Source organism: Malaclemys terrapin, chromosome 4 (assembly GCF_027887155.1).
Source record: "Malaclemys terrapin pileata isolate rMalTer1 chromosome 4, rMalTer1.hap1, whole genome shotgun sequence".
Taxonomy (NCBI): Eukaryota; Metazoa; Chordata; order Testudines; family Emydidae; genus Malaclemys; species Malaclemys terrapin.
Window position 1 is genome coordinate 83,901,700 of NC_071508.1, and position 13,955 is coordinate 83,915,654.

The 13,955-nt window shown below is 41.5% G+C and overlaps 1 protein-coding gene across 6 annotated transcripts in view; it reads left to right on the forward strand.

The window, feature by feature from the left end:
* GPHN (gephyrin) overlaps positions 1-13,955 on the forward strand; it is a 453,097-nt gene that overhangs the window by 369,293 nt on the left and 69,849 nt on the right. The gene's annotated exons all lie outside the window — the stretch shown is intronic.

The window sequence follows — 13,955 nt, forward strand, 5'->3', positions numbered from 1 at the left end:
GTTCAGACCTGAAGTCTGTTCATCAGCACAAAGCAGTCCTTTGACAGAAGAGAGATCAAGGCAATGGAACTTGAAGTAAGTGGCATCAGAGCAGAGCTGCACCACAGACCCAAAGTTCGGTTTGCAGGAATTGATACTGTAATATTTCTGTGTTCACAATGTTTATACTGTTCTGTGTGAGACAGGTACTGTTGGCCCAGTACCATTCTTCAGTGCTTGTGTTTGGAAACAGGAAGCTGATATATGGGGAACAATAGACTACAGTATCAAGTTTGGCTGCTTAAAGTTTGGTAGCCAAGACACTGAATGCTGCTAAGTTTCCTTGGTTTAGAACCACTTCATAAAGCAGGACCCTCAATCCTCAGACACTTCAAAAAAGCAGTCATGACTCACACCCTGTTTGTCTAGTGCGCACACAGTCATCCCATGGAACAAAGCTATCTATGCTTGCCTGCATAAAAACAAGTAGCTTTCATAGAATCATAGAACTGGAAGGGACCTGAAGAGGTCATCAAGTCCAGTCGCCTGCACTTGTGGCAGGACTAAGTATTATCTAGACCATTCCTGACAGTCATTTGTCTAACCTGCTCTTAAAAAATCTCCAATGATGGAGATTCCACAACCTCTCTAGGCAATTTATTGCAGTGCTTAACCACCCTGACAGGAAGTTTTTCCTAATATCCAACCTAAACCTCCCTTGCTGCAATTTAAGCCCATTGTTTCTTGTCCTATCCTCAGAGGTTAAGAAGAACAATTTTTCTCCCTCCTCCTTGTAACAACCTTTTATGTACTTGAAAACGGTTATCACCCCTCTCATCTTCTCTTTTCTAAACTAAACAAACTTGATTTTTTCAATCTTCCCGCATAGGTCATGTTTTCTAGACTTTTAATCAGTTTTGTTGCTCTTTTCTGGGCTTTCTATAATTTGTCCACATCTTTCCTGAAATATGGCACCCAGAACTGGACACAATACTCCAATTGAGGCCTAATCAGCGCAGAGTAGAACGGAAGAATTACTTCTCGTGTCTTGCTTACAACACTCCTGCTAATACATCCCAGAAGGATGTTTGCTTTTTTTGCAACAGCTTTACACTGTTGACTCGTATTTAGCTTGTGGTCCATTATGTCCCCAGATCCCTTTCAGCAGTATTCCTTCCTAGGCAATCATTTCCCCTTTCATACATGCCACCTCAAATAGCAGTTGCAAGTCGAGTCAATGTTTTGTTCCCATATGGGAACAATTGCACTTACCCAAATAAGGCTATCAGTATTTGGAAGAATTTGAACCAAGGAGTGTCAGCAATGGATTACCTATTGGTGTTTCATGGTCAAAGCAATGCCCCATAGCTTAGGGCAGCAGTTCCCAGCATATGGGGCATGCTCACTTTGAGGGTTTAAAGGACTAGCCAGGGACCTGGAACAGTGACTGTGTAAGTTTCCCCCCAAGCTGTCCTGGTAATAAAGTGGGGATGAAGGAGAGTTTTATTGGTTTTATTTTCTAGAAGGACCAATTAGCTTAGAAATGTTTGAGAAATGCTGGCTTAGGGGGATGTCATGTTGTTACTCCTTCATATAAGGTAAACAGCTTCAATGGATTGAGATGCTTCAAGTATGTTGTCTGGACACAGCTACCCTTTGTAGCACAATAGCAGTGAACCAATAAGTTAGGTTTGAATGAAGTATTAACCAGTGCATGTTGTTCATGGAGAGATCACAGAAAACATTTCCATCATAGACTTGTAGGTGTTGAGCCAAGAAATTGAAAGGTGTAGTTTGTCCAAAACTGTGACTTGATCAGTGAAAGACAGTATCAAACTGAGTTATATCAACACAGGTCTTCAATTTGTCTCAAATACATGGCATTCATTAAAAGCCTCTCATTGGTACCAAAAGTCCAAGGCACCAGGCTTCTGCCAGGGTGAGTACATAGTCCCGTATCTTGTCCACCAAACAAATCAGGAATGGAGTCATAGATTAGTGAAGTCTTTCATCCTTAAGGACTGACTGTGCATAGCTGATTTCTTGGTGTTGCACACCTTTGTATTGCAAAGTGTCATCCTGGCCTACTCTGAGATAGCAATACCTAGACTTCATTATCAGGTTTTGCTCAACCTGCCTTTTGAAACAGGTATTAGCTCATCATAATTCATAGATAAACTTTCCCACATTTTCATGTGATAGTAAATCATTCATGTTTTATATCATTGGAGCATTAACTGAATAAATCTAAAGACTTTTTCAGTAATCACAACTGTCTTGTTTTGAGAAACTACATCATCTCCTTTCTTAAGGTATTATCATTAGGACTGTCAAGCGATTAAAAAAAATAATCGTGATTAATCGCATGATTAATTGCGCTGTTAAACAATAATAGAATATGATTTATTCAAATATTTTGGATGCTTTCTATATTTTCAAATATATTTGATTTCAATTACAACACCGAATACAAAGTGTACAGTGTTCACTTTATATTTATTTTTGATTACAAGTATTTGCACTGAAAAATACCCAAAAGAAATAGTATTTTCAATTTACCTAATACAAGTATGTAGTTCAATCTCTTTATCATGAAAGTTGAACTTACAAATGTAGAATTATGTTAAAATAAAGCCTACATTCACAAATAAAACAATGTAAAATTTTAGAGCCCGCAACTCCGCTCAGTCCTACTTCTTATTTACAATATCACCTGAAAGTGAGAACAGGCGTTCTCATGGAACTGTTGTAGCTGGCATTGCAAGATATTTATGTGCCAGATGCGCTAAAGATTCATATGTCCCTTCATGCTTCAACTACCATTCCAGGGGACATGCATCCATGCTGATGACAGGTTCTTCTTGATAACAATTCAAAGTAGTGCGGAGTGATGCATCTTCATTATCATCATCTGAGTCAGATGCCACCAGCAGAAGGTTGATTTTCTTTTTTGGTGGTTCGGGTTCTGTAATTTCCACATTGGAGTGTTGCTCTTTTAAGACTTCTGAAAGCATACTCCACACCTCATCCCTCTCAGATTTTGGAAGGCACTTCAGATTCTTAAACCTTGGATCGAGTGCTGTAGCTATCTTTAGAAATCTCTCATTGATACCTTCTTCGCATTTTGTCAAATCTGTAGTGAAAATGTTCTTAAAATGAACATGTGCTGGGTCATCATCTGAGACTGCTATAACATGAAATATATGGCAGAATACGGGTAAAACAGAGCAGGGGACAAACAATTCTCCCTCAAAGAGTTCAGTCATAAATTTAATTAATGTATTATTAATGAGCGTCCTCAGCATGGAAGCATGTCCTATAGATTGGTGGCCAAAGCATGAAGGGGCATACGAATGTTTAGCATATCTGGCACATAAATACCTTGCAGTGCTGGCTACAAAAGTGCCATGCAAATACCTGTTCGCATTTTCTGGTGACATTGTAAACAAGAAGAGGGCAGCATTATCTCCTGCAAATGTAAACAAACTTGTCTTAGCAATTGGCTGAACAAGAAGTAGGTCTGAGTGGACTTGTAGGCTCTGAAGTTTTACGTTGTTTTGTTTTTTAGTGCAGTTATGTAACAAAAAAAATTCTACATTTGTAAGTTGCACTTTCACGAGAAAGAGATTGCACTACAGTACTTGTCTGAGGTGAATTGAAAAATACTATATCTTTTGTTTATCATTTTTATAGTGCAAATATTTGTAATAAAAAAATATACACTTTAATTTCAATTACAACACAGAATACAATATATATGAAAATGTAGGAAAATATCCAAAATATTTAATGTATGTTAATTGGTATTCTATTGTTTAACAGTGCAATTAAAACTGTGATTAAAATCGTGATTTTTTTTTTAATCACAATTAATTATTTTTAGTTAATCGCGTGAGTTAACTGCGATTAATCAACAGCCCTAATTATAATGGTTGTCTACTTACAATAAAGTAGATCAGCTGTGTGTAAAAACTATCCTTTTTCCTTCAAAGGTACCAGCCTGGTAAAGTATTGGAATTCATTGCTTTTTTGTTGGCACATTCACCTACCAGGTAGTGACTGTTGTTGGAATTCTTCATGGACATTCTCACTAGATGGAAACTTTCTATCCCGTTTACTTATCTATACATCCGTGAGCTTATTCCACATGTTTACCTGATTGTATACCCACATATGAATTCTCATTCCTATCATCTATTTGATATTTGAACTGAACAGGACTCAGTTGTCTTTCTTTCTCTAGACTTCAGATGTGCTGCTTTTTCACTACTGCGGGCTCCCAAGTTCCTACTGACACCTTGGTGAATATCTCAACTGTTTTTGAGTGCAGATTAGGGCTCCAGACCCTTTCCTCAAAGGTTGTAGTCCTGTGCAGTGTGGTTTGAGGTGCTTTCATCAGCCTCACTCCTTTCTGCTTCACCTTCCTGATTTTTCTGTTCAAAAATGACTAGCTTGGTAAATAGTGTATTTCTCAGGTTTATGTTATGGAGCTGCTGCTCACACCACTTCTTTACTGGTGTACTGTAGCATGGGAAGTCTGCTATCTTCCTTGTACTTTGGGAATGTACATTCATTATAACATCTCAGGAACACATTTTGGCATCCATAAGCTCTTTTGAGCTATTGCCTTGTAACCAACCTGACCACTTTCAGGAGCAGCCCTAGCCATTTTGTTGACTAAGGCAGAAGGGGAAAAGGCCAGCCAATTAGCAAAGCTGGCAATCAGAGTGGAGCAAAAAAAACCCAAAACCTACAGCTGCCTGCCCTGCTTGGCTGTACCTAGAACTGGCCCTGAATGCTTTCTGGCATAGTAGAATAATGGTGGCCTGCTTGAAAATGTTAGCAAGAACCTAACAAATCATTTTAGAGTAAAGTCTTTTCAAGATTTTAATTACCTTTCAGTTTTCACGTTTGATATACATTGCCTAGGATTAATGTTAATACTGGTCCTTGATTTCCTTTATCTGGTTGCTTCTTTATCAATATTTTCTTATTGCATACAGTACATCTTTTGAGGATTCTCACTATTGTATTGGAGTTCTTCTATCCATAATGGGAGTTGATGTTAGTCTCACTGGCAATATTATTTCCCCAAGATATGCAATAAGATCCTAGACTTTGATCTTTTGGTGTGACCTCTATGTCACAAGTGATTAATGATTTCCATAAAAATACTACACAATCAAACATACATATAATTTTCCTGTACATTTGCTAGAATTAGATTAATTCATAAGAATGCTTTCTGTTTAAATTAATTAATATTTAAGTTTTCATTTATTTAGGCTGATATACCTGTTCCTCAGGAAGGGAGTTCAACTGTAGTCCTGAAGCTTTGAATTCAGACCTGTTCCACAGAAAGGGAGTGTCTTTTTTAAAATTTAATACTACTGAGCTCTTGGAATTCACCTAGCATGTAGGACAAGTGGCATTTTTAAAGTTCAAGGGCTATTGTTGATTTTATAAAGTGCATACACTCGTACAAACATCAAAGCAAAAGAGGAGAAAACAAATCTAATTGATTTGCATTCCTAAATATATCTCAATATACACAGTAATGGTGCTAAGTGTGTTGCTACATACAGACATTTGGCATCAGTCAGGCTGTTGCCCTTATTCAGAAGACCAGCTTGAAATCCACATATCTCTCCATCGTGTTCCCCAATTGATCTTTTCAAGCATTTCAACCCTAACTTTATTCTTCACTAAATTTTTTCCCTTTGCTCAGTAATGATCATGGTACACAGATTTCAGCTATTCATCCAAGATGGAGACCAAAAAAAGAACGTGGCCTAGAAAGTTGCTGGATATCTATAACTGAATGTATGGAATATCATGATGTCTGAGTTGAAGCTGAAGTAAAACTGTTCATGCGATGTATTACTGAGTGGTTCCAGCTTGAGCTGACTCAGCCTGTGTAGTACAAGCCCTGAAAAGCTGAAATGAGGATAGTTTGAAACCAAAACATTGGCTCCCCTATGATGTGGCGACACTCATGTACTGTCTCCCAGAATCCTGAGCTGCCGCATTAGGATTAATTCTGGAAAGGCCTAACTAGTCCATGGCTGCAGCCCTTTGCATTGTGGACTACTGAGTCTTCATGACCAAATGTCAGGAAGAAATGGAAGAAAACCTCCAATCTGGTCAATTCTCTTCCCCAAGAAAAATGCAGAAAGCTTCAAAAAGATAATCCACAATGGGGTAGACATAGTGCAGCATCAAGTGGTGTGCAGATACAGTGACAAGGACTGCTGCCTCAGGGTTGCATTGCAGGTCAGCCTGGTTGCAGGCATACAGATGCAAGCAAGAGGTCTAGCTAGAGATCAAGAATCTGTTTTACAGTAGAGAGAGCTTGTTTGGGGAGCAAGTAAATGCCTTTTTACAGAAAGGAAAGGGGGGGGGAAAGTCCATGCTACATTCTCTCAGACCCCACGCTGTGGACCTCTCCTTTGAGGGAGGGAAGGATAAAGCTCTACTTCAAAAGATGGCTTTCAGATTGATGAGTGATTTCAAGATTACTCAGTACCTTCCTGCACAGGTCACTTGGCCTCAACAACATCAAAACCCAAATGATCCTAAGCCCTCTTTCAGCAACTAGAAAACAAAGGGTTCTTTAGCAATGTTCCCTCTAATTGTTTACATCCATGTGTGGAATGAATTTTGTTATGTGTACCAATATGGAGGGGGGGGGGTGGGGCCAAGGGGTTCAGCGTGTGGGAGGGGGCTTAGGGCTGGGGCAGAGGGTTGAGGTGCTGGGGGTGCGGGCTCTGGGGTGGGGCCGGGGATGAGGAGTTCAGGGTGCAGGAGGGGGCTCAAGGTGAGGGCAGAGGGTTAGGTTGCGGGCTATGGGGTGGGCTGGGGATGAGGGGTTTGAGGTACAGGTTGCCCTGGGGTTGCAGCAGGGAAAGAAGACTCCCCGCAGCCATCTCTTGCTGCAGCAGCCGGGGGAAAGCACCTCTCGCCGCCAGGGCAGCTCTCGGGCCGGGGGAAGAGGCGCCTCTCCCCAGCCGCGGCAGCTCTGGGGCTAGGGTCGGGGGAGAGTTGCCTTGATAGCCTGCTGCACGGCCGCGCAGCTTAGAGGGAATGTAGATCCTTAGCATATAGGATAGCCTGCCGCTACCAATATTTTGCATGGTTCTTCGTGTCAAAGGCCAATTGGCAGCCTTTTCCCCGATGGCCTCTGGTACCTTGTATACATGGTTCCTGAATATTGTTCAATGGAGACATAAGATCAGGTTTTCAGAAAGCCAGGTAGCAAAGATCCTGTCAATGCTAAGAAGAAACAAAGGTGTGATGATCCTAATATCCTCAAACTGACCCAGATAGATTTGGTTCACAACTTGGTAGTGGATGGCCAAAGCCAGTCCACCCAAGTTGAGAGTATGGCTTCAACCTCAGAACCAGGGCCGTTTGCTCCATCCAATACAGGAGCCCTGTAACTTCTGTATGAGCCGGTGTCTTGTGTTCTTTCATCTTGAAATCCCAGACAGACCTAAAATGGAAAAGGGTTGCAAATTGGTTCAGTCAAGCCCAAAGTGACCCCTTCACTTGACCCCCTCCAAAACTGCTTGACTATTTTCTTTAACCACCTGAATTTACATAAAGACTAAATTTCTCAGCTATTCTAGCCTATCACAAACTAAGTGAAGGTGAACCACTCTCTATGCCAGGGATGGCTAACCTGTGGCTCCAGAGTCACATGCGGCTCTTCAGAAGTTAATATGCGGCTCCTTGTATAGGCACCGACTCTGGGCCTGGAGCTACAGGCGGCAACTTTCCAATGTGCCGGGGGGTGCTCACTGCTCAACCCCTGGCTCTGCCCCAACTCCACCCCTTCCTGCCCCCTCCCCTGAGCCTGCTTTGCCCTCACTTCTCCCCCTCCGACCCTCCTGCATGCCACAAAACAACTGATCGGGAGGGAGGGGGAGGTGCTGATCAGCGGGGTTGCCGATGGGCAGAGCGGGGGGGGAGCTGATGGGAGGCTGCTGAGGTATTACTGTGGCTCTTTGGCAATGTACATTGGTAAATTCTGGCTCCTTCTCAGGTTCAGGTTGGCCACCCTGCTCTATGCAGTCCCTTGTCAGGTCCATGTAGTGACTTCAAAAAATAATAATATTAAAATACCCCCTGTGGTGTGGGATATAGACTTCATTCTGACATAGCTGAAAAAAATCTCATTTTGAACCACTTAGTTCCTGGGATCTGAAATTTCATACATGGAAGTTTATTTTCCTTTTGTTAATGACTTAACTCATATGTGAGAACTTCAGGCCACAGTGACTGATCCGCGCTATACCAAGCTTTATGAGAATAAGGCAGTGCTGTGGATTCAACCAGATTCTCTCCCCAGCACAACATCGTGGTTCCATATAAATAAGACAAACTTTCATCTCATGTCCACATCACACAGTGGACCCTTCTCCACAAAAAGTTCTTAGGGGGTTCTCTTTGGAGTAGACTGAAACGCTTTGAAAATTCATCCAACTCTTTGTTTCTGTTGAAACTAGATCTCTGAGCTATAATATTACCAAGAGGATTGTCTAAATGGATATTCAAGTGGATTTCTTTTTATGATGATCTGGCTGACCAGAAACTGGAAAGCCACATTAAGGCTCAGTCCGTGGAAAGAAAAGCTATCTCTGCTGCTTATTCCAGAGATGTCCCATAGCACACATCTGTAAAACAGTGACATGGTCCTTTTCTCTCCACACTAAGCATTGTTGACTGGAAAATCCATTTCAGACTCCCCTTTATCCAGAAGTTGTTTTCAAGGTAAAGAAGGCCAAACATTACCACCTCAATGAAGTCTTATTTAGATTGTCCCTTATTTTAAGTTGGCTCGTTTTCGCGTGAAATTCCTCCCCCCCCTCCCCCCAACATCTCTGCTTCCTTTTGCAAGCATGACCCTTTTGGGTAGTATATACTTTTAGTGTTTCTCTATTTACACCTAATTTATTTATTACTCAGGCATATTTTTCTAATATTTTAATAATTCTAATTCGCTTATTTTAGCTTTGCTTTCTGCATAACTGCAGAAAAACACTGAACTGTTGGGGAGGGAAAGCATTTTAACATGGGACAGGGTAGTGCATGATATCCATTAGGGGGCCTGGCTCACAACTTTATCCCATTACCACTGCCCTTGGACATCAAAATTCTTAACAGCTGTGCAAGTTTCATTAAGACACAAAACTAAGACTCCTATTACAGTGATATTTTCAAAGAAACAAAATTTACAGGCCTTTTCTGTTAACACCAAAAAGCTATTATCACAAGGAAGGGGAGTCTGAAGACGCAGAAGATATTTCAAAACTTTTGTTTTTAAAAATCAAAATTAGTCATAAACAGTAGGGTGAAAAAGATTTTTAGACTTCCACGATGAAAGTGCAAACAAAAGAGAGTAAAAAAATGTATTTGAGATTGTCTTTACTTTTTTTAATTAAATGCCCAAAGCTTCACCAAACACTATTTCTTTTTCTTTCCTTAATGAAATGCTTTCTAGCTGCTCGCTGTCCATTTGTTCACCCCAAATAGCACATGGCAGGATGCCAGGAACATACTGTCCACCATCTCTCTCTAATTGGTGTGATTTTTGCATGCAGACAAGAAATAAAATGAAGACAGCTTACCTGCTAAAATTAGAAGCATTACTTTTGCATTGGATTTGTGCGTGTATAAAGAGAGGGGGCATTCACTATTTCTCTGAAAGCTGATTTCTCAGCTATAATTAAAATGTTGTGTATGTCCTATTCTCCCCTTCACTACAATTACTCAAGCTTTGTAGTAAGCTTTCTAATAAAAAGAAGTTACTTCCACATAAGACAATGTGGAGACTATTAATGGGTATCAAAGGTACCTTTCTAGCTGCTATAGTGAAGAATATGTCAGCATTTACATGCTAATTCCTACTATAAAGCAGAAGTTCTAAAATGCACTATAAATATTCGCTCCAGGATATATATATATATATATATATAAATTGTAATTTACATTACAACTCCATTTAACTGAAGTCCAGTTCACCAGTATGCACACATATCAAGGTTTAGTTAACTTACAAGTTTGAAAAGCTTGGCCTGCTGCTGTACAAAACTAAACTCACCTGCACTTTCCCATTTCCCTTTAAAAAATCTCTCACACTCAGTCTCTCTCTCTCTCTTTCTTCTCCTAACCCCAAATCACAGGCATACTCCTGTTTTCCTTAAAAAGAAATACACCTACAAACACACAGTCTTGTCTGAGGCTCTCACTTGGTTCCCCCACTAAATTCCCACATCTACAACTACCCATATTGCCAAAGTTTTTCTCAACAAAATCACACACATGCCAAGATTCCCCCTCAGGTACAGGACAGCACCCTCTGCAGTTTAACACACACACTCCCCAACTCAGACTGCTGGCACCCAAACCCCTCGGTAACTCCTCACCCAATACACAGCCCTCTCCCCCACGCTCACATACATTGAACCACCTTCCTGTCTCTCCCTCTCCCACTCTTTTTCAGAGTTACCTGACTGTGGAGTGGCTCTAAGCAGCCTCCCCAATTGTCCACATTGCCTCTAGCGGCAGAAGAATAAGCTTTTCAGAAGCTGGAGCTTCTTTCTCCTCTGCTGCCTTTGCAAAAGCAGACACAGAACATGAGCCAGGGTTGGGGGCTAAATAGTTTAGGCTGGGGGACCCTTCAGGCTGAATTAAGGATATTCAGGGTCTTAAGCATATCCCACATGGGGGACTTCCTATACACTGGCCCCATCCCTCTACATTATGGCAATGCCCCCCCCCCCAGGTTGTGGGCGCCCCCATTTAAGGTGGTAGAAACTGAGGATTCTGTTCCCCTGGCTGCTAAGAAGTATGGCAGGGTCTGTGGTTCCCCTCATCCTTGTTTACAAGGCACCAAATGGGTCTTGGGTCCTCCTCACTCCTTCCTCCTTCTGGACCACCTCCCCTCAAAGGATTCCCTGCTCAAGAGAGGTGGCAGGGTCTTCTGCCGTCTTCACATGGCTAACTGGAGCAGAAGTATTCCCTGCCCTGAAGAGTTTACAATCTAAGTACAAGACTGGATACAGCAGATGGGAGATCACAAAGAAAGAATGAAACAATACTATCACCTCTACTGCCAACAAGGGGAGGGGAAAATATGAAAACAACCCCAATCCGTCTTTAAAAATTAGTTTAATCTAAACTGGAATCACAAACACTAAAATGCATTAATCATCACTGTACAATTATTGCATGGTCTCACTAGGGCCAGAGTTAAGATTGTTTTGGGTGCCTTAACTATGCATTTCCATATCTTAATGTGTTTGGATTTCTTTTAAGTGTAAGCCTAACTCTGAATTTCCTGGGTTTGTAATGTTTGATTTTTGGATAATCAGAACATTCCTGTAATTATTTTTTACTCCTAAATTACTGATGCGTACTCTTTTAACTCTGTTTTAATGTCATTTTTGTCTTTATATATATTTTCCAAATTTGAGAGTACATATCAGTAACTTTACCTAATATATTCAAAAACAATAGTTTGGTTATGGTTGTGAAGTGCAATTCAAGAGAAGATGTGCCAGCGAACAACCCCAATCACAAGCTAAGATTACATAAACAACTCTGACACCAACGTTCTCTGTCTCACACGCACACACAAGACTGGCACCTAAGCAATTTTAACTGTGTCCTTGTAACAAAATTCAATTAGCAATTCAAGAGTACCTGAAAAATCTGTCTGTCCCTCCATCCAGCTAACGTTTCTTATGTGCCCATGACCATAGCATACGGACATCCAAACAACCATATTTTCTTACTGAGCAAAACAATTCCATCTACCTCTAATAAGACAAATATTATTAGAGGTAAAGCTACTTTATAGCATGATTTTTACACCAATTCATAAAAATATGTTCAGGAATGGATCATGTTTGTATTCAGGGCTCAATTCAGCACCATTCTCCAATGCAGAATTCTCTTTAAAAAATACTGTTTTTAAAAAAGGTTAAAGATTTTTCCTTTACAAATACAAAAAAGATTGTAAATGTTTCTTTAAGAAGTCTCAATGTATGCAAACATTTGTTTTAGTTTCATAGGCCACGTCTAACTTTGGTCGATGCAAGTTATACTGGCATAAAGCCGCTACAGTTAGTGTATCGCTTGTGCACCTGCATACATGGCTCCTTGCGTTAGTGCTGTGCATACTCACCAGGAAATGGTTGTGTTGATGCACAGCATGGTGCACAATGGGTAAGTATCCCAGTGTGCAGCCTGTCACCATCCAGTGTGCTCTCTTTTGGGAAGTTCTGGCAAGGCATGGTGGGACAGAAATTAGCCACGCAGGGGTGACTGGGAGCAAGGAGTCAAATTCCCAGCATGCAATTGTCTCCATCCCATAATGTCATCTATATCCCATAATTTTCACGCCTTTTAAAAAAAATCCTACGAACCTAAGCAGCCATCCTCACTGTCTGCCATCGCCAACAGAAGCATGGAGCCTGCACAGCTCTACATTAGTGTGATAAACATTGCAAGTACAGGATACACGATCCTCCAGTATTTGTAGAGTTGTAAAAAGAATCAAATTGGGAGGAACATGATTTCTTGGAGGACAGATTGCTGTGGGACATAGCGAGAACCAATTCAAGTTTGTTGGTGGTGTTCACAGAGCTGCTGCAGATGGTGGAGTGCCGCTTCTGGGCTCAAGAAACAAGCACTGACTAGTGGGATTGCATCGTAATGAGGGCTTGGGATGACAAGCAGTGGTTGCAGAACTTTTGGATGCCTTAAAGCCACATTCATAGATCTGTGAGCTGAGCTTACCCTAGCCCGCCAGTGCAGGAACACCAAAATGAGAGCTGCAATGACAGTGGAGAATCGAGTGACAGTTGCACTGATGGAAACTTGCAATGCCAAAGTGCTACTAGTCGGAAATTCTTTTGGAGTTGGAAAATCCACTGCTGGGGCCATTGTTATGCAAGTGTGCAGAGCCATTAATTGTCTCCTGCTACGCAGGACTGTGACTCTCAGCAATGTGCAGGACATAATGGTTGGATTTGCAGCAATGAGGTTCCTGAACTGAAGTGGAGCAGTAGATGACACCAGCCCTTGTTTTGGCACATGGCCACAGTGTACATGAACAGAAAGAACTAATTTCCTATGGTTATGCAAGTGCTATTGGCGCACCAGAGATGCTTCATCGACATCAGTGTTGACTGGTGCATGACACTCACATCTTTAAGAACATAGGACTGTTCAGAAAGCTACAGGCAGGGACTTTCCCAACCAGCAGATTATCACTGACAATGTTGAAATGTCAGTAGTGATCCTGGGGGACCCAGGCTACTCCTTGCTCCTCTGGCTCATGAAGCTATACTCTGGCCACCTTAACAGCACTAAGGAAAGATTCAGCTACTGGCTCGGCAGGTGCAGAATGACAGTTGAATTCACTTTTGGTAGACTGAAGGGACACTAGTGTTGTTTTCTCACAAAACTGGATATCAGTGGGAAAATATATCCCAATGGTTACAGCTGCCTGCTGTGTCCTGCAAAATACCTGTGAAGCAAAAGGGGAAAAGTTGCCGTGGAGGTGGAACGGCTGTCTTCTGAGTTTGAACAGCCAGACACAAGGACTCTTAGAAGAGCTGAGTCCAGAGCTATATGGCTCAGGGAGGCTTTGAAAGATCACTTTAACAGTGAGTCACAGTAATGCATTGTGGTATACTGCACTGTACCTGGCCCTGCTGATTTGGGGTCTGCTAGGAATTGTGTGGTGTTTGCTGTACATCTGTGAATAACATTATCAATGCGCCTATCAATATTGTGGTGCTTGCTTTACATTTATGATTATTACACTGCATCAGGATTCCACCAAGGGAAGTCAGGGCCAATGGGCGGAGCAGATAGATATGCTCGCCAAGCTGGACAATCAGCAAAAGGCATTTCAAAAATGTGTGGGACTTTAAAGGGGCAGGGGGCCTTCTGGTCTCCATGAC